This window comes from Parasteatoda tepidariorum, chromosome 6, assembly GCF_982258835.1.
Source record: "Parasteatoda tepidariorum strain Cologne lab strain chromosome 6, Ptep-v5.0, whole genome shotgun sequence".
NCBI classification, from domain to species: Eukaryota; Metazoa; Arthropoda; class Arachnida; order Araneae; family Theridiidae; genus Parasteatoda; species Parasteatoda tepidariorum.
Window position 1 is genome coordinate 53,974,374 of NC_141760.1, and position 25,474 is coordinate 53,999,847.

The 25,474-nt window shown below is 28.6% G+C and overlaps 1 protein-coding gene across 1 annotated transcript in view; it reads right to left on the reverse strand.

Annotated features, from left to right (window-relative positions):
* LOC107453167 (uncharacterized) overlaps positions 1–23,927 on the reverse strand; it is a 175,894-nt gene extending 151,967 nt beyond the window's left edge. The window contains exon 1 of the mRNA XM_043040517.3: positions 23,428–23,927. The gene's annotated coding sequence lies outside the window, so the exon portion shown is untranslated. The remainder of the gene's footprint in view (positions 1–23,427) is intronic.
* Between the last annotated feature and the right edge of the window lie 1,547 nt (positions 23,928–25,474).

Consider the following 25,474-nt stretch of genomic DNA (forward strand, 5'->3'; position numbering starts at 1 on the left):
ATGTTAAAAATAGCACGTAGTGAGAAAAGTATATTTATTAGCCTAGAGAATAATATGAGCTGATTAAAATATTTACAATATTCGTATTTTTATTGTTTGTGCTTTAAACCATGTCAGTTAGATTTATTTAATTTCAATCCATTTTCATGGTTAATATTTTTTTGTTTTTGTTTTACTATTATGCTTACATAAATAATAATATTCCAATATAGTTAACTCAATAAAAGTCTAATTGAATTGATATATTTTCTATAATAAATATGACGAAAAAGGCTTCGAAATATGGTACAATTTGCAAACTAATTTGGATAACGAGTCCATTCTTTTGTAAGATTGTAAGTTATGCTACATCTGAAGGGTAACTACTATACAATTCATATAGAAAAGAATTTAAAGTGATTATCACTTTAAATATGAGAAACGCAATGGTTTAAAATCAAAAATTGACAAAACACGACGCACACAATATGTTTTTTTTTTTGTTTTTTTTTAAATTTTCAAACGTAAATTTTTGTTTTGAAATAAAGTAAGACACATTTTCAACAGCAAATAATAACACTGCTATGGTCGTAAATTAGACAAAATTAGAAGAAAAAAAACTTGAATACTTGTATGCACGCTTTGATACTAATAGAAAAAAAATTGCTGTGATAAAAGATTACAGTTGGTTGAGATGCCAATTCAATAAAATAACTATATTCGCAATCTTTTTATAATGTTCCTATTTGAGTTCTTAGAATAAAATAAATAGAAGAATTAAAATAAAACAAATTTTAGAGAACAATTCCTAGTAATGCGATAGTTAGTAAGTATTGTAAAATTTAAAAGAGAACTCAAATATATTTCATATAATGCAGTTATATGAATGCAATTCCTTTCTATCCATAATTAATATTAGGAGACAACAGGCTTTTATTAATTAGACTTTATTTCTAAGTTAGTATTTTGCGCAGGACTGCATAGATTTGCTTGGGTGTATTTATTTAATAAATACCTCCAAGCAAATGTAAATCTATGTAAATGAAGAACCAGCAGCTCCATTTATATAACAAATGATTTAATTCAAGAACTCTTTTATCTTTTTCACTACTTCAGAATAACTCGAATAAAAAATCAAGCAGACATTGAAATCAGAAAATTAGTGTGTGAATTGTTCATTGTTTCATGTATATTTCATCTTCCTTATCTGTTTGTAGGACAACGACCCACATTTATAACTGTTTATTTTAACCGTTTATCTAAAATAACGAAAACATTAAAAAAAAGAATGAAAAAAAGATTATCATTTATTTTCTTAAAGAAAGTGCATTTCCGAAATGATAAGAATAAATGTATTTTGGGGTAAAGAGTCCAATATGAAGAAATAATTTAATAATCTAAAACTCATGTGCGAATTGAAGGTCAAGGGTTGCTGATAGTATTATAAGAGAACACATACATGAAAATAGATACATGCTACTTTAAGAGAATAGATTAAGAGAACAGATACATGCTACTTTTACAGGCTTATAATGTATAATTTCATAAGCAAGAATAAAATATGTTATAGCTGCATAACTTAGTGTAATTTTCAATTTTAAAAAGCGTTTTTAATTGATGAATGTTTCTAGTTTTGAGCTATAGAATACATGAATTTTTCTTGTTATTATAAACATAATAACAAACCAAAGTATTTTGGTAAACTTTTTTCACGAATATTTCGGGTTTTTTAAGGTCTAAGATGAAGTAAAATTCAGTAAAATTTACTTTTTCATGCATTTTTTTCTTAATATTTTTAATAGACCTCAAGGCTTAATTTAAAGTTATTAGAAAGATATAGTTTGCATACAGATTCCTTATTTTTTATGGTTTCTTAAATTAACAGTGAACATATTAAAATTTACTAAAGTGCAAACTTTTTTTTTCTTGAAAAAATATTGTTTTCTCAAAAAAAGCTTATTTTTTAATTTATTGAATACAGCACGAGTAATTTTTATTTTATCAGTGAATCATATACTAACTGCTTCTAAGAAGCGCACCTTGATTTATTATTAAAAATGAATGCGAGTGAGGCTAAAGTTTTCGGCAGAAATTTTTTACACTTTTATTAATGTTATGAATTATTGTTAATTGTGAGACAAATACTGATACATCCATTGCATTACAATGTAATTTAGAGTTAGAAAGGGGAAAATATTATTATTTTTTTTTAGATTTATTTCATTTATTTAAAATTAAAGAAAATTTGCATGAGACTGTTCGTGAGTTTTCGCTCGCAAGCTGTAAATAATATTAAATTTTACTGTAACATATTTTTCTCATAAAATCTGTTTTTCTATACTTAAAACTTAGTGAAAACCATATAGAGACTGCAATCACATTGTTTTAAACAACAACAGAATTTTTATTTCCAAAGCATTTTACGTGATTTAAAGCATTTAGAGAACACTGCTTGATATACCTTCTAAAAATATATGGCATATTATCCTTAAATAAACATTACTTATCTGTGGAAGATAACTTATAACTCGATTTTTCTCTCTTAGGGTAAGTTAACTACTTTCTGATGAAAACTCGATATTCATTTTTTTGGTTATCACTTTTGTTTTTGCGCAAGAAAACGATTTTCTCATGTCAGAAGGTGACATCTGTTAACAAGAAGATATTTTTCCAGAAATTGAAAAAATACACATTTGGCCATCTTCTTTGTTATTTGTTTCATTGATAACTATGGTTCACGTGTTTGTTTCTGAGGCAAATTAACTTATTTATTCAGCTAGTGGGTGATAAGGTTGTCTAGGGTGGGCGGAATGTCGCGATTCCCCCCCCCCTGACATTGCAAACGGTGTCACTGACCGTCGCTTGACGCATGAGCAGTTTGCCTTCCGCCCTGCAGGTCCCCTGAAAGTGGGCCCCTTTATAGGTTCTATATAGCTGAGATCGGGTTGCTGGTTTTGCTTTGACTCCTATGATACTAAATGAGCACGGTGCGTAGCGCGTAGTAATGCTCGTAAACATGACGTTGCATTAGTATGGGTGCACAACGGGGGCGTTGCCCGCTTGATGATAGGGGCCATAACGATGGGTACTTCAAATATTATCAAATTCTTCTGATGAAAAAATTTCATGCAATGAAATTTACTGTACAAATTTAGTTTCTAATTCATCCTTTATTTACAAATAACTATTATTTATTATTCACTTTATGATTTAACCAATATAAATCGAATGGCATTTTTAAAATAGCTAATAATTGAAACTTTAAAATATTTTTTCTTCTTATATTGAGGCAATTTATTTTATTTCATTTTAAATTTTATTTAATTAATTTTATTTACTTTATTAGAATTGTTTTAAATTTGCTTAATTTGGATTTTATTTTAGTAAAATCAAACACGTCACTTTTATTTTTAAATTCATGAGCTTGAGTATTATGAGTTACTATAGATTGCGGGCAGTTAAAAGTTTTTTGAATATTAAAGGCTATTATGACCACAAGTAGGAGATTTTATCATCATATTTATCCATAAACTAAGCAAAACTAAAACTGAATTTAATTTTTTTTTTTAAATTATATTTTGATGCTACTATATAATTATATTTTGATGCCACTAACCTATATTTTTACATTAAATATTTGTGGGGAAAAAAATTAATAAGTTATGGTTGTCTAATATTAAAAAACTAGCGAAGACCGAAAGTAAATAATTAAAAATGACATTAAATACAGTAAAATTTCTCATTCATACCAATATTAAAATTAGATTTTTAAAATCGAATCCCTCCCTCCCCCTCCATTTTCTTGTTTCCAAGCCTAATCCAGAAGAATCGGAAACTTTTACTGTTTTGTAGACTCATTAAAATCTGTTTTCAGTCAATTAATCAATTTTGAAATCGAAAATTTGAAAACATTTTTTTTAAAAACCAAGCTAATTTTAAAAAAACGTTTACTGCAATTTTTAGGAACTTAGAATTCTTCTATTCATACAAATTTGAATGACTTGAGGAAATATAATAATAAGCCACACTTTTTTCAAATACGGCATTTGTCCATCAAACTAATCTCTAGTATTGTTCTTAGATTGGAAACTTCTAAGTTTCTGAAACAAAGTGAAAATATGTTTGTAATTATATTAAATTTCCTTAATATATACATTTTTACATTTTTTGTTCTAATTTATTATAATATCATCCACCTTGTATTAAAAAAGTAGCAATATTAAATGTTTAAATAAAAACTTCAATATAATTTTAATTAAATAAAATTTTAAATTCAATTTTTATTAATAACGGAATAACTTTAATAGAGAATGAAAATAGCTAACCCTTTGAAGCAGAATTTCTATTAAACATATTTTTTTTCCCATTATTTTGTTTTAATTTAGCTTAAAATAAGGGGAAAATATTATATTTAGCATTTTTATAATTTATGGTTATGAATGACATATGCGTCTATTTCTACGTTAATGGCAAAATCTTCCAAACAGGGCTTACTTCCAAGCAATAATTTTTCAAATTTGCAGTTATTTAGATCTAAGAGAAACAATTACTCTTCCTTGAAATTTCCTTAATTTACAAAATCAATTATTGATAAATTTGTGAACATGAATGAAAAAAAAAATTTCAAACTAATTTTTTTTTAATTTTATATTTTAGTGCAAATATAATTCCGAAGATCTAACATTTTCTTAAAAACAATAAAACAGTTTTTTTTATTTAATAAAGAACCAAAATATATTTTTGCTTGTTATTAGAGCGTCAGGAAAAAAATATATAAGAGGGACATCGGATTCCCATCTGCGTCGAAGTATTAAAGTAATGGAAACTTCAATTTCTGTAATTAAATCAAAAAAGTAAAATTATAAAAATTATTAAAAGCGGAATAAATAAATTTTAGAGAAAATCGAAGTCAAAATAATCAACAACAAAAATTCTCAAGACTCAAATCTGGAAGCACAAATAACATCTACAATTATTTATAAATAATGATAATAATAATAATAAAAATAAACAATAAAAAATAATAATAATAAATAATAATAATAATAAATAATAAAAATAACAATAAATAATAATAATAACAAATAATAATAATAACAATAAATAATAATAATAATAAATAATAAAAATAACAATAAATAATAATAATAACAAATAATAATAATAATAGTAACAATAAAAAAAATTCTTAAAAAACTAAAAAATTAAAAAGAAAGAAAGAATGGCTCACCTTCAAAATTAGATCAATTTACAATGTAGTTTTTGTTCCATGTTAAAGTTTACATTTTGGTAAGACACAATACATCATACATATAATAACATTACATCATTATACAATAACATTGCATCAGTGTTTATATTAAGCTCCTTTCATTTTCATTGTGGAACGGACACTACTGGACTTAAAAAAAGTTTTATTTCTTAGCAGTACACCCTATTTACCCCCTTTGGAACTATCCCACCGTGACATCGTTATAAGATGTCTATGTGCACGGGGAAAGGAAACGGGGTAAAAAAAAAAGTAAAATAATAAAATAAAATAAAATTAGGAACACGCAAAAAGGTAACTTGAATTGATGTTAAGAAAACACATTGTTTAATTCAGTAACTCTTATGAATGAGTTGAAAAACGTGCAGCAATGGAGAAGCTCACCTGTTGAGAACCATTATTTATTGCAGTTGTAGTACTCAAAAGTTTTTCACCTGAGTAGTAGTTACACGCAATTTATAACGAAATTATTGAATGGAGTTAACACTTTCAGAACTGATTCTAAAACTACTTATTAAATAAAAATAATTTTTTATTTTGTAAGATATTCTAACAAGGTATTTTTTTCCTTTTCTTCTTTCCAAAACTTATTGATTTTACCATCAAAATTTTAAGATTATATCTTTTATCTTTATTTTATGACTTATTACTCTTTTATTAAATTTTTATACTAAAATATATGTTTTTGGTATGAATCACACCCACTGTATGGCAAACATGCATGGTCTTCTATAATCAACACCCATGCGTAGAATTCAAATCATCGCCAAGAATAAAATCAAAATAATTAACACATCAAGGGTTGCAAGTTTTATTTTTTTTTTTTATGGCCGGCGTTGAGCAGCCAACCCAATTCTGAGTTTACGACTTTCAAAGTTGAATTCCATAGTCTTGTAATTTTTAATCCAACCCAGAGGACAAGGAAGCCCCCGGATCTAGCATTGGGACATGAAAACTTTTGATAGAACTTACATTTGCGTTACATAGAGAGGAAAACCATGAAATCTTCCCACGGTTAGTCCAATGGCAGAGGGATTCTAACCCATGATTCTACCACTGAGGGTATTATACGTCAGCACTGTGGTCTGTGCGAGCCAAAAGCAGAATCAGAATCAAGTAGCCACCACTAAGGTTCACCTGACTACTCTATCCCCTGAACCATCGCAGCTGGAGGTCGCGAATAAATAGTTAAGCTAGGAAAAAACTACAGCGTTATCAATCACTATTGTGTAAGACATGATTAAAAACATCAAAATCTATTTGACTGTTGTACAAATTAAGATGTTGCATAACGAATTCCAATAAACATTTATCGTAAATATCTAGCAATTAAATTGTTTACGTTTTCATTCCCGCATTCCTTAATCGTGTTTCACCATTTTTTTTTCATGATAAAAACACCGAACGTTTTTGATTTGTTCTCACTTAAGTAAAATTTTGTCGACCCCATTCGAGCAAACAATTTTGACTTTATTTTTGGCAAGGAACTCTAAACACACATATTAAAGGTTGGCCCTATAGCACACCATGGAGGTCCATTTGAGCATACGCGACATATAATTCTGAGAACAGACATTCAATTTGAAATTAAGAGCATATTAAAGTTTATAATAGGGATTTTTGTTTCGGATCCAGTAATCAAAAAAGTTATTTATTGAGATTATTTAAAGTTTTTTTTTATGTATATGAGGGTTGGGAATTGCGAATAATTGAGGAGTGACTTATCCACAGACGTTCCTGATCACATCTGTGGAGGAATTTTAAACGATAAAGTTAATATCTTTTATTTAAATTGCATGTTTAATGTAATTTCAATAAAAAATATTAAGGTTAAGAAATTTACATTAATTTTAAAAAGTTTAATTTGCTCTCTCTGAGATTTTCCCGTTAGTCTTTGACACTTTTGTCGTGAAGCACTTAAATAATAATGCAGGTCAATGATTCTGATTAATGAAAAGGTATTTGTAGTGTATTTTAAATCATAGAACCATGTGTAATGTTAAATCATAAAAACATGTGTATTTTAAATCATAAAAATATGTGTATTGAAGATTAAATTGCAGTGAACACTATACTGTGGATTTTTTTTTTTACAGTTGCATTAGGGTTTTTTTTTTTTTTTTTTTAAATCGTAGCGCTGATTTCAATCGGTTTCTCTTACCAAGCTACAGTTTTTTTAATGACATTTTGAGTCTATTTTTAGTTGAAATTTGCAGATTTGAAAAAAGTTATATATAACAGACTGGTAACGTGAATGTTTCGATAAGGGGAGCTTCTGGGAAAGTTATGGCGCATCATCAAGATTAAAATTGCTGAGGAACTCGAGTCTGGAAATGTCATCATACGCCACTAAGGGCGTTTCCCTATAATGAACTGTTTCTTAGTATGCGTCTGAACAGGTCATAATAGTGAAAAGCCACAAGCCATGTATACCATATATCAATTAATAAAATTCGAAAATGCTTCCTTAATGATCTCAATATTTTTTGTTTAAAGATATCAAATAGATTCTCTTTACCTTTAGGTATGTTAACAGAATGGAAATGGGCTGTTTATTATTACTTTAAAAACTTTGTTTTCAATAATAAGGAAAATTTAAATAACAATAACAATTTAACAAATTTTTATAAAAATAATCGATAAATTAAGCAACTACAAAAAAAAAATTAATTACTCCCATAGACAAAGCTAACAATAACTATGCAATCTTCTGTAAAAAAATCTATGAATAAGGAGTTAAAAATTCCTAAAAATTTTAAGTTAAGTAATTTAAATAACAATATATGTATCATTAAAATTTTTTTTTAACTTTATATAATAGTTTGAAAATTAAAATTAGCAAAATAGAATTTCCTTACTTAATTATCAGTCCAAAATTTCATAAAATACTATTAAATTCAGAACAATCACATGTGGGTTTAATACTTACCTAACTAAACCTGGCAACATTTTCTCTAACTACTTGAATAAAATTGCTAACAATATTATTATAGAAGGTTTTTCTTGAATTATCACTAATAATCAACCGATTTTAGAATTTATTAAGCAAAATAAAATTAATTCTATTGCGACTTTCGATTTCCGCGATTTCTTCAATGCATTCCCAATTCTAAACTAAAAGATGTTCTTTTGAGAATTTGATTTCAAAAATATCCTTAGTTACGATTTTGATTATTGGGAAATTTTAATTAATTTTTGTCTTTTTAATATTTATCTTTACAATGGAAAATATATTTTCATTCAAATTGATGGAACACCTCAAGGATTTAATTTTTTATCTCTCTTAGCTAACTAGTTTTTTTCACTATTAAGAAAAAAATTATACTTTTAATATTAAATTTGTTTTTAGATTTATTGATGATTTAGTTATCTTCAATTTTCAAGATTATACAATTATGTTAAATAATATTTACCTCGAGGAATTAATCTTGCTTAATCATGATAATATTGATTTTAATTTTTTGCATTTAGGTATTAAAAAAGAAGAAAATACTTCATCGTTGATTTATGCGATAAAAGAAATTATATTAATTTTAATATAAATAAACTAATTATTTGGAATTCTAATGTTTCTAAAAGCATTTATTTGAATACCATTTTTAATCAATTGCATAGAATTGAAAGAATATGTAGTAATGTTTATTTATCCAAAAATCAAATAGACGAACTATTTCAAAGTTTGATAAAAAATAATGAATACCAAACTAATGTAATTGAGTTTTGTATAAAATCATTAAGTTAATTTAATTGTATGTTATTATTATTAATAAATTTATTAAAAACTTCTAACTTCTAAACTAAATTTATATTTCTACCATGTGCATATCCAATTCAAACAGGGCAAATCATTTTTCTTTCTTTTTTTTTTTACTTTTTCTTTAATAAATGTTAATCATCAAAATTGTATAATTAATTATAAACTTTTATTAATTATATTTTTGAACTGTCCAGTATAATGTTATTACCCAGCGTACATCCATTTTCAGGCCAATCCAAGGTAACTAACAAATCAAACGTGCTTCTGTACTACAGTAAGAACGCGCCATAAGAAATCCCTCTTTTTACACTTCTAATCTCAATTTACGTTTCTGTTTTCATATTTTGTAATCTGGCAAACTTATTACGAAAATATTTTAAATCGTTCTTAAAAGATTCCGGTACGTGTCATTTGAATTCGCTACTTACTTTATATATTGCTTTTTGCGTTTTGTTCTGTATTTTTCTTACATTTATTTTATTTTCTATTTTTTGCTTGATATGTTTTATTTCGCATATTTTTTACTTAGTGTGTTCTATTTTCGTTTCAATTTGAGTGCTCCGCACACTATTATATTGATATATTTTGCTTAGGCTACATTAATACAATATTAGAAAGCACAACTTTTTGCGGATATAATCGCATGAGCTGATGACGAGATTATATCATTGATCGAGATTATATCGACATTATTTTCATAATTTTGTTTCCTAGATTTTTAATATTTTTTTTACGTAAAAATTTATTTTTCAAAAATATTTATTTTACTAAATTTTTTTCTTCCTTTTTCATCAATATTTATTATATCATTTTCCCTGTGTTCTCTATATTTTTAACTTATTTAATGAGTTCTTTATACTTGCGGCTTATGCCCAGTAAATAAAACTTATTAATTTTCTTCGTTTTTCTCTTTTCTTTTTATAGATTTTGTCTTTATAGTTTCCTAATTTTCTCCTTTTACATTACATTACTGGGCACTGCGTTTATTATATTGAATTTTCATGAAAATCGGCTGACTCATAAAATATTTCCGAAATTAAAATAAAATTAAAATTAAGTAAAATAAAAATAAAACAAATTTTGCTGTTAAATTATGAAACAAATTTTTGCTGCAAAAACATAAAACCGAAGCATATCTGAGAAAATATTTTTAATTTTCGAATTCATTTAAAAATTCGCAGCTTTATTTATTTACTTATTTCTTAAGTTTAGCAGATAGAGAAAAAAAAAACATAATTTAGACTCTTTTTTTTTCTTTGTCCAAAAAAACCACAATATCTAGAACTTGGTCGAGATAAAAATCCAATATTTGTTTCAATTTTTAACCAGGCATAGATATTTCAGGCGCAATTTTAGAACCCGGTGTATCTCATATTTCAAAATAATTTCTTATTAAACCTCTATTTTCTACTAAACAACCAACTCAAAATAGCCAATTTACAAAAAGTATGATGTACAGTTATTATGGGTAAATAAATAAATAAAAATTTATCTACTCCAACGTGTACTAAATTGTATTCACCTAGACCCACTCTATACGTTTTCTATTTCATACGATCCACCATTCATCACCTTTAAAGTTACAAATTTCTAATTTAAAAATTAGAAAGAAGGCAATATTAAGAATAAAAATTGATAAATGCACCTTTTGAAATTTATAAATTGGAAATATTTAACTCATGGCTCTAAGCGGTGAAGGATATTGTGGATGATATAAGATAAAAAATACTTCATCTTCTTGCTGGCGCCATCTATAAGCAAATAATCAAATTCTAGTATACACAAACTTCACATTTAATATTATTCATTTTTACAAAAAAAAAAACGTTTACGACTCATGATAACTTCAGTTGAGTAGCAGTTTACAATAGTGTTCGGTTACGGAACTCTAAATTATCGAGCTTCTTTTGACAGTACCCCGAGTTTATAAATTTTAAGTTCATTCATAGACGTAAAGGGGTATCCCCTATTGTAGTCCCTGAGTTTCATTGAACAGCGACGAATATACTAACCAAAAAATGTTTCTTAATTATTTTCAAAATATTTAATGTCACAGTTGATTTTTATTATTGCTTAAACAATTAAAGCTTTTAACATTAAGTTTTATCTTCGACAGTTGAATTCATAAGTATGGAGCGGCATCGGAATTCATAGGTCTATGCATGAGCTTAAAATGAGCTGATTTATGATCGTCGGGAGAAAAGAAAAAAAGAACTGCTTATTTATGTTGGAACTAATATTAGAAAAATGTGCTTAATATTGAATTAGTTCATTTTTTTATTGAAAACCTCGATGAGAAAAGTTGAAGGAATTTTTTTTATATAAATAGACATTTTTGGAATAGTGGAATTTTTTTCAAAATTTCTTTCAAAATCTTGTTATTTATATTTTCATTGGTAAATAATCGAAATATTTTCACAAAAATAACTGAAATATTAACTAAATTACGGATTGATGGTTGAATAATAAATACAATTAAATGTTTGAAATATTATCACTGTTTAAAAAAAAATCCATTACAGTGGGAATCCCTATGACTTTTTCACGGAACGGTAGGGTTCCAAGGGACACCATTTGAGAACCGCTGCAGTAGAGAACATACAATATGTGAAGAAAATTATCTGCTCAAAAACTTTCCGGGGAATACGAAGTTTAGACTAGTTTACTATTAAAAATGTTCATGCGAAATACATTCTAACATTTTTATTTAAACATTCATTTCATTTTCATAAAAACCAAATTTTGGCATTCTCTAACAATTGGTGAGAACCGACTTTTTAAATTCATTATTGTAATAGATATACACACATTTGTTCTTGAATTTACTGAAATCATTCTCATAAGTATAAGCACAAGTGAATAAGATTGCTGTTCTCCTCTCTACTCAAAGCTAATCAGTAGTGCTGCCATCTATTCTGTGAATAAGTGCATAAATGAAGCATAAGTGCATAATTAAGTACACAAGAGGGAATCATTGCTTGTTGTAAACTAATATTGATTGTAGTAATTTCAAACTTAAAAAGGAAGAACAATTGTTTCACAAGTTTCTATTTAATGTAAGGATAAATTTCATTTCAAAACGTTATTTTGCTTTGAAAATTCCAAGACAAATCATAATAATAATGGTATATGCATAACGGTAGGTATAATATTTGGAAATATTTGTCATGACTGATTCATTTAAATAATTTTTTATGAGTAGCAATGTAAAAATATTAGTATTATGCAGAACATAAAACAAAGCTTTAACGTTAGTAGTCGACTACAACTCGAATAATTCAACTTAATGAATTTAACAAAAATTTCCACCGAATTCTAGGAAAGTATTAACATTATAATTAAGTAAATTAAGTATTAATTTCAAATTATACATTGTTATACTTTTATGTTCGATTCAACTTCTATTTTTCATGCTTTAATTTTATGAATAATTCTATATTTTTTATGAACAATTACAGTGAAAGGTACTTTGCTTAAAATTACATTTTTCCTCAATAGTTCAGTATAACTTAGGCTGAAAAAAGTTCAATCGTGATTAGATTAATTTGTGAAAAGTTATGATTTAAATAATTGTCATACTATTCAATCAAATAAAATTTTTGTTCTCGCAAGTATAAATATTTAACTAAGTAATTTTCATAACATGAATAACTTTTAACCAACGGGATCTAATTTTTAACTAACCGAAGTCATAGTCGAGTCAGACTCCACAACTATGGTACAAGGTTTTACAAAATTGAACCGGGATTATTCAATTTTCAAGTCAATTTATTCCTCTATTCAAATCAATACTCTTGTCCTTATGAAAACACTACATCTTCGGAAGAAAAAAATAATCACAATAGTAACATTCGTGATTTGCCCTACTGAAATGTAAAATAAAAGCAATTTTTCAGAGTTTGCTTGAATTGTGCTCCAATATTTAAAACATTAAAATTATACTATATCATTTTATTTACTTTTTATTTTATAACTGTCGTTGAACAGCTGGCCCAATTCTGAGTTTGCAACTACCAATGTACAACTCAGTAGCTTTGTAGTTTTGAACCCAATCCGGAAGACAAGGGAACTCCTGGATTAAGTAATGGGACAAATTTGCCTTTATGGGGGACTTTTTGATGGAACTAACCCGCATTTACGTTACAGGGCGAGGAAAACCACGAAATTTTTCACGGTTTGCTCATGGGTTTGCTCGACACATCGGGGACTCATGATCCATCAACCTAACTAACTAACTCCCTGGCATTACAGTCCATGTTGAAACAATTTTCCTCCAAGGTCGCCTGTCTCCAACTCAGTGATTCTCAACCTTTTTTTTGTGGCTGCACACTTTTAACGATTTCGAAATTTGACGGCACGCGATGAAAAAAATTTGTTAAAAAGTTGTTTACCTATCAATAATACGCCGCGCTAAATAGTTCGTGATAATAATTTTGAATGTGAAATAAAATGATATGTACTACAAAAGCACATTTATCAAAGGATTAATAATTTCTTTCGACTAGTTTTTTATTAGTTAATAACAGTTATTTATTTTTTGCTAGTTATTAACTGTTAGCTTGCTTTCTATAGTAATTAACTGTTAGTTTTTTCACATTAATTGTTATTTTTTGCTAATTATTAATTGTTAGCTTATTTTTTTGTTAGTTATCCTTTGTTAATTTGTTTTTATAACTATTAATTTGCTTAGCTTACTTTAATGATTAGCTTTTATTTCCATTTGAAAGTTAATATTTAGCTTACTTTCCTTTGTTAATTAATAATTTTAATAGTCATTAAATTCCCTACTTATTTTAACATTTTTTAAAATTGCTCGCCAAAGACAATTTAAACACTTCCTTCTTATTTTAACTTGTTTTAAGATTGTCAGAGACAAGACAATCGCCGACAAAGATGTTATAGCGTGGAAAAATTACATATGTATGTATATATATATATATATATATATATATATATATATGTAACATGCGAGAATACAGCCTCTTTGTCAATACGCCAGATGTCGCTCTCTTTAACAAAAAGCAACGAACTTTCTCGATGTAAATCAAGAGTGAGTCAGTTGATGTGTAGTTTCTAAGTGAAACTGGTTGTATTTAGGTAAAACCTGAAACCTGTGTGGTTCGAACCTAAGTGGTTAGAGTCTATGTGACTCATGTTATTATTGAGGAATAAATATTATTGTTATTGTTATTGATCATATGGTTGATTGAATTAGTTGATGATAACCAACATCATCGCATTATGGTGTAGTTTGAAGTAACTCGGCATAGATACCTGACATAATGGTGTCAGAAGTGTGAGTTGTAATTGGATAAAGGAAAATCACGAACCTGTGAGTACTATATTTTTTTTACTATTATTCTGTGTGAATTATAGAGTAAAATAAAATAATGACTTTTCTGTCGAGAGCTAGAAAGGAGGACTTGATTAAATTAGCTGAGGAATTAACTGTTGATGTGCCCCCTGCAGCAAAAATTATAGAAATAATTAAATGTATAACTTCATGTAAAGAATATAACGAGGAGGTAACGAAAAACCTCTTAGAAACAATTGTTTCCGAAAGACTAGAAAAAGAAAGATTAGCTAATGAAAAAGAAAGATTAGCGCAAGAAATTCAACTTGAGAAATTAAAATCGGATAATTTAAATAAACAAAATGGAACTCATGTAACTACCACAGACACATTTAAATCTAGTGATCTATCTAAATTAATCAAAAGTTTTGATGCTAATGAAACAGATATAAGCACATATTTGTTATTGTTTGAACGCCAAGCTACGAGAATAAACATAGATAAAAAAGAATTCGTTACTTATTTAATGGGACTTTTACCGCTTAGTATCGTCCAAATTATAGCTCAAGAGCCAGAAGAATCCACTTCGAACTATGATTACGTAAAAACTTTGTTATTGAAACGTTTTAAACTTTCCCCGGAACAATTTAGACAAAAATTTATTTACCACAAAAAAGAACAGAATGTTTCTTGGCGAGATTTCGCTTATGAACTACAACATTATTTCGAAGAATGGATAACCGGCATCAAAATTGCAGATTTTAAAAGTCTTAAAGAACTAATGATAGTGGATCAATTGAAACGAAAATTGCCGTCGGAAATTCGTGATCATTTTATAGATGATTTACATAAGATCATTGAACTGAAACCTTTCATAGAGCAATTAGAAACATATGAAACCGCAAGAATCCGAGTAAACAAAAGTGATAATAAATTTTAAAAAAACTACCTCCCACCAAAACAAAACAAAGATCTCTCAGCCTCCTCTCAAGCTCCAGCTTTCAATATCAATGCATCATGTTTTTACCCTACCAAAAATAAATTTTTGAATACGAAATGCTATACATGTAATAAGTACGGCCATATAAGTATAAATTGTGATAAAAATGTGGTTAAATGTAGACATTGTAATAAAACTGGCCATAAAAGCAATGAATGCTCAGAAAAGAAAGTACTTCATCACAGTGTTCAAAATACAAGAATTTTGAAACAAATATTCATTTTTAATTATGAAATTTCAGCAGTTTGTGACACTGGTTCAGAAATTAGTATGTGTAGCCCTTCACTCTTTCAAAAGTTAGGGTATATTCCTCTTAAACCCCCCGCTATTGTTGTAACAGGTATCAGTTCAGAACAAATTTCCCCCCTTGGATATTTTAATGCGGATGTAAGCATTGATAATTTTGTTTTAAATGCTAATATTTATGTAGTAGAAAACATGCAATTTGATTTTATTTTGGGAATGGATATTTTAAGTTGCTTAGACATTCATTTTTCTAACGGTCAACTTACTGTTCAAAATTCAAGCATACCGAAAGTAGTAAATATAAATCGCATAATTCCTTGCGAAAGTAAAAACATTCATTTTATTCCCCACCAAAGCGGAAATCAAAACGCAAACATTTCTTTCACTGCTCCGTTCAAGGCTAGCAATAAAACACATTCACCCACTCCTATGTTAATTTATGATCAAAGAAATTCTCACTTTTCTGATTCTGTTTTGACTTCGGAAAATTCGAATAGTAATAAGGCTTCACCCAATTATGGAACTGAAACTTTTGTAAACTCAGTCATAGCGTCTCCTTTCAAGGCTAGTGTAATGCCCAGATGCGATTCTTTAATTTATGATCAACAAATCGCTCCACTTTCAAATTGTTTTTATTCTTCGGATACTCTTCAGTCAAATAAATGTTCAAATAATTTAGAAGCTTTTTCTTTCTTAACTCAGATCTCAAATGTCATTGATCATAATGAATTCGATTTATCGCATATACTGAATAAGAAATTAAAGCAAGATTTAACTCTTTTGATTAATAATTATAAACCGTCTCAGATTAAATCCTCGGACATTAAAATGAATATTATTTTAAAGGATGAAATTCCCATTTCCCAACATGCTCGTCGTTTGTCATTTAAAGAGCGGGAAATAGTTGAAAAACAAATAGACACTTGGTTAAAAGATGGTGTTGTTCGTGAAAGTTGTTCAGATTTTTGTGCTCCTATAGTCCTTTGTAAAAAGAAAGATAATTCCACGCGAGTTTGCATCGATTATAGGAAATTAAATAAAAAAATTGTTCGAGATCGATTTCCCTTACCCCTTATGGAGGACATATTAGACCAATTAGGCGATGCGCTGGTAATTTCTTCTATTGATTTAAAAGCAGCCTTTCACCATTGTGAAATTGAAGAAAATAGCCGTAAATACACATCCTTTATTACGCATAATGGCCAATACGAATTTTTACGGGTACCATTTGGTTTGGCTAACAGTCCCAGTGTTTTTCAGAGATATATTTTACATGTTTTTAGAGAATTAATTAAAGATAAAACTTTAGTTATTTATTTAGATGACATTTTCATTCCAGCAAAAAATTATGAAGAAGGTTTTGAAAAATTAAAACGCGTTTTAAAAACAGCTGCTGATAACGGATTGGAATTAAATTTCAAGAAATGTCAATTTTTAAAACGTTCCATAGAATGTCTCGGTTACATAATTGAAAATGGCACGATTCGCCCTTCACCCTCTAAAACTTTAGCAGTTAAAAATTTCCCGGAACCTAAAACACATAAACAATTAATGAGTTTCCTTGGATTAACAGGATATTTCCGTAAATTTATCCCAAATTATAGCAAAATAGCTAAACCTCTCAGTGATTTGCTCAGAAATAATACTGATTTTAAATTCGATAATGAACAAAAAGAATCTTTTCAAAAGCTCAAGATAGCCTTAACGAATGACCCAGTTCTTCATTTATATAGACAAAATTCTGAATTAGAGCTCCACACAGATGCTAGTAGTTTTGGTTTCGGAGCAGTTCTTCTTCAAAAAGCAGACAATGGTAAATTTTATCCTATCCATTATTTTAGTAAAAAAACGTCCCAACAACAGGAGAAATATAGTAGCTATGAGTTAGAAACACTTGCCATAGTTGAAGCGCTTAAAAAATTTCGAAACTATTTGTTAGGTGTTAAGTTTAAAATTATAACCGATTGCGCTGCTTTGCAAAGCACAATGAGTAAAAAAGAAATCATCCCTAAAATTGCGCGGTGGGCGTTGTATCTTGAGGAGTTTCACTTTGATATGATACATCGGCCTGCTACACAAATGAAGCATGTTGATGCCCTAAGCAGAAATGTTGCTCTTATAATTCAGCATGATGAGGTAACCATAAAAATAGCAGCTGCCCAAAAAGAGGATGAGCAAATAAACACTATTAAAACATTAATTGCCAATGGAAATGATAATATGCACTTTATTAAAAATGACATTCTTTATCGATACGATAATGGTAGAGAGCTTTTAGTAATACCAGACGCGATGCAAAATGATATCATTAAAGAAGTTCATAGTAAGGGACATTACGCACTCACTAAAACTGAAGAAGTTATTAAACAAAATTATTATATTCCTGGGCTAAAAGCGAAAATACAATCTGTCCTAACAAACTGTGTTGACTGCATTCTATGCAACCGAAAGCGAGGAAGGAAAGAAGGTTTCTTAAACCCGATTCCTAAAGAAGATGTACCTTTAAGTACATACCATGTTGACTTTATAGGTCCATTGCCTTCAACAAAAAAGAAATATCAGCACATTTTTTCTGTGATTGATGGTTTTTCGAAATTTGTATGGCTTTACCCCGTAAAAAATGTAAGTGCTCAAGCAGCTTTAGAGAAATTGAGGTTACAACAGACAACTTTTGGTAATCCTTCCAGAATTATATCAGACCGTGGTGGTGCATATGTGTCTAAAGAATTTGAGGACTATTGTCAAGAAGAAGATATTCAACATATTCTTATTACTGCCGGAGTACCTCGTGGAAATGGCCAAGTAGAGAGATTGCACGAAACTCTTATCCCTATTCTCTCAAAGTTATCCATCGAAAATCCAATGGACTGGTATAAGCACGTAAACGATGTTCAGCGATTTATTAATAGTACAGTTTCCACCAGTACAAACAAAACACCTTTTCAACTTATGTTAGGAATACCCATGAAAAATAAAGAAGATTTACGGATTAAAGAAATTCTAACAGACGAATATGAAAACTACTTTATGAAACAACGAGAAGATCTTAGAAGTGATGCACAGCGACGAATTATGGAAATTCAACAGCAGAATAAATCAACCCACAACAGAAAATGTAAACAACCCCGCAAGTACAGAAAAGATGACTTAGTGGCGATTCAAAGAACACAATTTGGAACTGGTTTAAAATTGCGTCCCAAGTTTCATGGTCCTTACAAGATTGTTAAAGTGAAATCCAATGACCGATACGAAGTAGAAAAAGTTGGGCAACATGAAGGTCCTAACTTAACAACCACTGCTGTAGACTATATGAAGCCATGGACAAATTAGTGCATATTTACTGATGGGACGATGCAGCTTTGATTTTTTTTTCTTCAAAAAATTGCTATGTATTTGTTATGTTTGTTTTGTATACTGCTTTGTTTTTTTTTTCTTCTCTTTTCAGATTTTTTTTAGTCATTCTGTTTCGAGGACGAAACCCGTAGGATGCCCGAGTGTAACATGCGAGAATACAGCCTCTTTGTCAATACGCCAGATGTCGCTCTCTTTAACAAAAAGCAACGAACTTTCTCGATGTAAATCAAGAGTGAGTCAGTTGATGTGTAGTTTCTAAGTGAAACTGGTTGTATTTAGGTAAAACCTGAAACCTGTGTGGTTCGAACCTAAGTGGTTAGAGTCTATGTGACTCATGTTATTATTGAGGAATAAATATTATTGTTATTGTTATTGATCATATGGTTGATTGAATTAGTTGATGATAACCAACATCATCGCATTATGGTGTAGTTTGAAGTAACTCGGCATAGATACCTGACATATATATATATATATATATATATATATATATATATATATATATATATATATATATATATATATACACTTTTCTTTTTAATTTGAACTTTACTCGTAATAAAAAAAAGCATTATAATTTTTATTGTATCATTTCTAATATTTGACGGCACATTTTCAGAATTGGGCGGCACAAGAAAGTGCCACAGCACAGTGGTTGAGAATCACTGCTCTAGCTCTTTGTTTCCAATTTCGGACATGTAGAGACTTAAGGTCTTTTTCTACCTCGTCTAACCATCTCTTGGCCGGCCTTCCTTTTTTCCTTTGGCCCTGGCACTGCTCCTTGAATATCTTCTTGCTGCCTCTGTTTTCCTCCATTCTCTCAAGGTGACCTAGCCATTGAATTCTCTTTGCTTTTACATAATTTATTATATCTTTTTCCTTAAATAGTCTTGCAATTTCAAAATTGTATCGCCTTCTCCACAGATCACCCTCTTTGACAGGTCCAAAAATAGTTCTAAGAATTTTTCTCTCCCAGGAAATCAGCATTTTTTCTTGTTTCTGGGTTGGAGTCCATGTCTCTTATCCATAAATAACGGTTGTTCTGATTATAGTTTTATAAGACTGAAGCTTTGTTTTCGTCGTTATTACTTTTAATGTTAGCAATCTCTTAAGTGCAAAATAACTGCGATTTCCAGCATTTAGTATTTGCTTAATCTCTGGCATAATATCATTGTTTTCAGTGACAACTAAACCCAAGTACTTAAATTCCTTAGCTCGTCAAATTTTGTCATTTCATTAATTTGTAGTTCTATGTCCATATCCGTTCCCTTACAATCCATTATCATGATATAGTCTTTATTTATTTCTAAACCAAAAATACTAGCTTCCTTTAAAAAGGTCAACAAGGGCATTTTTACTTCTTGTTATCAATATTACATCATCGGCGAAAGCAAGGACTTGTTTCGTTATATTAAAAATAGTACCTCCTCTATTTGATACTGTGTTACGCATAACTTTTTCAAGGCATACACATACATTAAACAACATGTTGACAGAATGTCACCCTGTCTCAATCTAGTCACAATATCAAATTCCCTGGACATTTTTTTTTGTACCTTAACTTTCGCTTTAGTAGATGAAGTTGTCATTTTAATCAACCTGATTAATTTATGAGGGATGTTAAACTCGTGTAAGGTCTGTAGATCCGTCAACCACTGGGGATATTTATAGGTCAGCACTGTGGTCGGTGCGAGCCGGGTGCAGAATTAAATTATATTATTAGCATTTTGGAAAAAGTAGCTTCTACATAGTACGCACAGGATCACCACGAGCTCATATTTTTGTGGGGAGGAAATATTTTAATCTGCTGAATAAAATTCCCAATATAATGATTCGGATTCTATCTTTTTCCACAAAATTATAATTTAACTGTTCAATTTTTCATCCCTCATAATAGAACGAATAATTTCATTTTTTACAATTATGAATCTTCTGAGAGAATGAATGAATGCTACCATGAAAATAACAATTACGTAAAATATCAGTTTATTTGTAAACACTTTATTAGGATCGCATTCTTTAAACTACACAATCACCTAAATTTGTCAAATTTAGATAAAATTTTCAAATTCTTGAATGGTAATTTTTTTAGGAGGTAACAGACACTTCTTACATTTCGGTGCCCATAAGTATGTTTTTATTTATTTATTAATAATGTTACAAAAAAAATTAACAACAAAAAAAGCTTTTTTCCATTTTTTTTCCTTACAAAGTTTCGAAAAAAGAAAACACGATGAAATAATTAAGTGCATTAAATTATCGATCGAAAAATTATCCAAAAACATATGCGTCAAATTTTTAAGAAAACAAAATTAAATCAACTCTAAAACAAGTCTCTTCTCCAATTCTGATTAGACAACGACTTTATACTGTGCATGTTTGGTAGTAGGTAGTGCAAGTAGAATAAATAGTTATCAGTGTAACAGTAAAAATCATATAAAGAAGCAAAAAGATCAACTCAAAGTATGCTGTCCTGCATCACGAGCAGATTTTAGGTCAAAATTTATTTTTTAAATTTTTATGACAATATTAAAAGCGAATAAAGGATTTAAATTATTTCAGTTTCTAACTACGTAATCAATGGATAGAGAACGTTCGTAAACATGTTCTATAAATGCGCTATGCTGTTTGCAACCATGTATTAAAACTGCCGATATATAATTGCGGAGTAACCTTATACTAACTACGTAAATAAACAAGGTGGTGTAGTAATTGGCTTTCAAGAAAAAAGTTCATTTGCTGATAAGCAAAGGGAAAGGGAAAAAAGTTCATCGACCCTTTTCAACGTTTCCTGCTTTCAGCAGTGCAATATGATTTTCGACGGCTGTCCGACTGATCTACTGTTCGACTGACTTTGACTTTTTTCTCTTATTAATAATAAAAACTTTTTATCATTTTATAAACACCATGTTGCTATATTTATTTATTAGTACCCTCTCTTCTCGAAGATTTTGCATTTTCCAAATTTTGTTGAGTTTATATTATTAATAAATTATTTCCAGAATATTTCTTGAATTTTTATATTATTTCTTATGATGAGTTGCATTGAAATTAAACATTTTATTGTAAGTTACTTGAAGAATTTATTACTTTAAGTAATCGGTAAAGCAATCTTTTGAATAAAGGAGAAAGAATTGCTACAAATATTTTATCTTTCTACATTAAATAATCGTAAAAACCATTTGTTGGTCAACTTAAAGTTACATTTTAATTTGCTGCAAAAAAAAAAAAAAAAAAAAAACTGAAAGGGAGAAAAACTTGAAATTACTAAGGAGTGTAGAGAAGTGTACAGAAATTACGAAGGAATAAGAAAAGTGAACATTTAATATGTTCGAGAATTATTAGCAGTTAAACTTGTTGGAAAAAATACTATGTGGGCCGTCCTTCAGGCAGCAGGAATTTCATTACAGAGTTGAAATTCGGCAAGCTGAAAAGGATGTTTTGTAAAAATTCAGATTTGTTCGAAAGTTCTTGTAATTTTAAATGTCTTTTTTTTGTGTGAATTTTTTCTCACTTTTTTTCACTTTATAAGAGCACAATATACGGAAACATCTTACAGCCTACATGGAAACCAAAGAATTTTTCACCAAAAACTCTCTCCTAAGCAAATTAAAAATGTGACTTATCATTTGCTTGGTTTTAACATTTTATGATGATAAAATAAAACCAAAGACACTGCGTGGAATTTCAAGCTAATCTACTTGCTAAATTTAAATTAAACTGCAGCAAATCATGTATGACATTGTACGAGTTGAAAAGAAATTCAAATGAACTATTCATTGAACGATTAGTAGCTCTTCTAACACCTTTTTCTAAAAATAATAGTAATAATATTTTTAAAACTACGAAGTCAGGTGACATAAAAAAATTAAAAAAAATCGCAACAAATTCGATTAAAAGGATTTCGAAAAACTTGCAATGCATCTAAATATTTTATTCATTTATTTTTGCAAAAGCAGTTTCATGTCTTTTAAACTTAAAAATGTGACAACTTCAAGAATAGAAAGGGTGTTGTGATAAATATTTTTAAATGCTATAAGTAAAATAGATTTATATATCTGCGAATCTGAATACATTATGCAATCTGATTTGAAACGTGGTATTAATTATGCATATTTTACTTTTAACAGTAATAGAATATAAAATGTTTTTTTTATGAATATTATTATTTACTGGATTCGGATAAAGTGCTTTTTTTTTAATGTTGATAAATGTGAATATTAGTTACTATTTTTAATTTAACCAATTTTAAATTTCCAGTTTATTTCCGGAATTAGTTTTCATACATTACAGTCTAGTTTACTACTATACTAAAAGAAAAAATATTCATAAATATTCTTAAAACCAGCTTTACGTGTGTTTCACAAAAATAAATTCGTTAAAAAGTAATAGTTCTTCATTATAGCTCGTGAAATAGATCCGTTAGAAAGCAATAGTTCTTTAATATAACTCGTAAAATAATGTACTAATTGCAAAACTTTGCTAAATCGATTAAAAATTCATAAAATAGTTTGAAATAAGTTACTTACATCGAAGTTTTCTACATCATTAAAACGGGAACAATAAGTATCCATGAACAAGGCACACAAATATTGTCCACATGTAACATAAATTTTCAAAATCGATTATTACCCAATAAATTCAGTTTTCACTATCCCGTTGGTAACTTGTATACATGCCTCTCGACCGATGTTTTGAAGTAAGAATGACCCTACCTGCTTTGAGATTTTTCGCAAGGGGGTTCAGTGACCTAAGGGAAAGGGGTCATAGTTCATGAAGAAGGAAAGGGGAGAACCTAAACACCCCAGAAGAAGTAAAAATTTCGACTCTTGTTTTGATGTCTACAAGTGTCGAGGAGTGGGACGGGTTTCCCCTTCAACGGGAAGTTGCGCCCCGCATTAAGCCTCTTTCTGTCTGTCTGGGCCTTTTGCCGTTAACTAATTCGAAATGGAATTTCTTCTGCATTGTGGTTCTGAAAGGTTTTTATTTTTCTGTTTTGGGGGGTGGAAAAAATTTGTTTTCTTCTACACTTGTTTTTCCAAGAGGGTTAGATTTCTTCCCCGAGCATTGACTCCATAATTCCAGTTTGAAAGGGATGCTTTTTACTTTTGAAGATAATACAGTTTTTATCTCACATATTTTTATTTTTTTTTAATGAATGAGGACTGAAATACCACAGAAAAATAAAAGAGATAGTCTCTCAGTTGTTTACTTCCTATCTCGTATTATATTGATAGTAAATAATTATACTGATAATTATAATACTCATCATTATATTGATAGTAAATAATTATATTTATAAATATAATTCCTGTCATTATATTAAAAGTGAATAATTATATTTACAAGCATAATTCTCGTCATTTTATTGATATTAAATAATTATGTTGATAGTAAATAATTATTTCGATAATTATAATTCTCGCCATTATATTGATAGTAAACAATTATATTAATAATTATAATTCTCGTTATTACATTGATTGTAAATAATTATACTGATAATTATAATATTCGTCATTAGTGATAGTCATGAGAGCCGTAGATTTTCACTAGAGCCCAATCGAAATAGGACAAAATGAAATTTTGGCATTATAATTCCAATTATTTTAGCAAGTATAATTAAAAGTGAAATCAATTTGAATTAATTAGTTATTCAGCTAATTAAATTAAAAATATTTAACTAGATAAAATTCCCTTTCGTTAATTTTTTAATTCATTAAGCTATTTGTCGTTTTCTTTCATGAGCCCCCCCCCCCCCTAAATTCAAACATGGGCGACCCTGGTGATAGTAAATAATTATATTGATAATTACAGTTCTCGTCAATTGATGATAAATATGTATATTGAGGCTAATTATAATTCTCGTCATTATATTGATGATAAATAAGTATATTGATACTAATTACAATTCTTGTCATTATATTGATAGTAAATAAATATATTCATAATCACAATTCTCGTCATTATATTGATAGATTATTATATTAATAATTATAATTCTCATTATTATATTGATAGTAGATAATTATATTGATAATTATAATACTCGTCATTATATTGATAATAAACAAAAAATGAGCACTTCAATACTTTAATTGTAAATTTGGAAACTAATTTAATTTGCATACCAGCGCAAAAGGTCTTACGTATTTCTTAGGTACTGCAAAATCAGTATTGCGATATTATAAAATCGGATTTTTAAGAATGCAAAGTCATATGGGGGATTCTTCAGAAAGTGCGACATCATGATATTATAAAATCGGATTTTTAAGAATGCAAAGTCATATGGGGGATTCTTCAGAAAGTGCGACATCATGATATTATAAAATCGGATTTTTAAGAATGCAAAGTCATATGGGGGATTCTTCAGAAAGTGCGACATCATGATATTATAAAATCGGATTTTTAAGAATGCAAAGTCATATGGGGGATTCTTCAGAAAGTGCGACATCATGATATTATAAAATCGGATTTTTAAGAATGCAAAGTCATATGGGGGATTCTTCAGAAAGTGCGACATCATGATATTATAAAATCGGATTTTTAAGAATGCAAAGTCATATGGGGGATTCT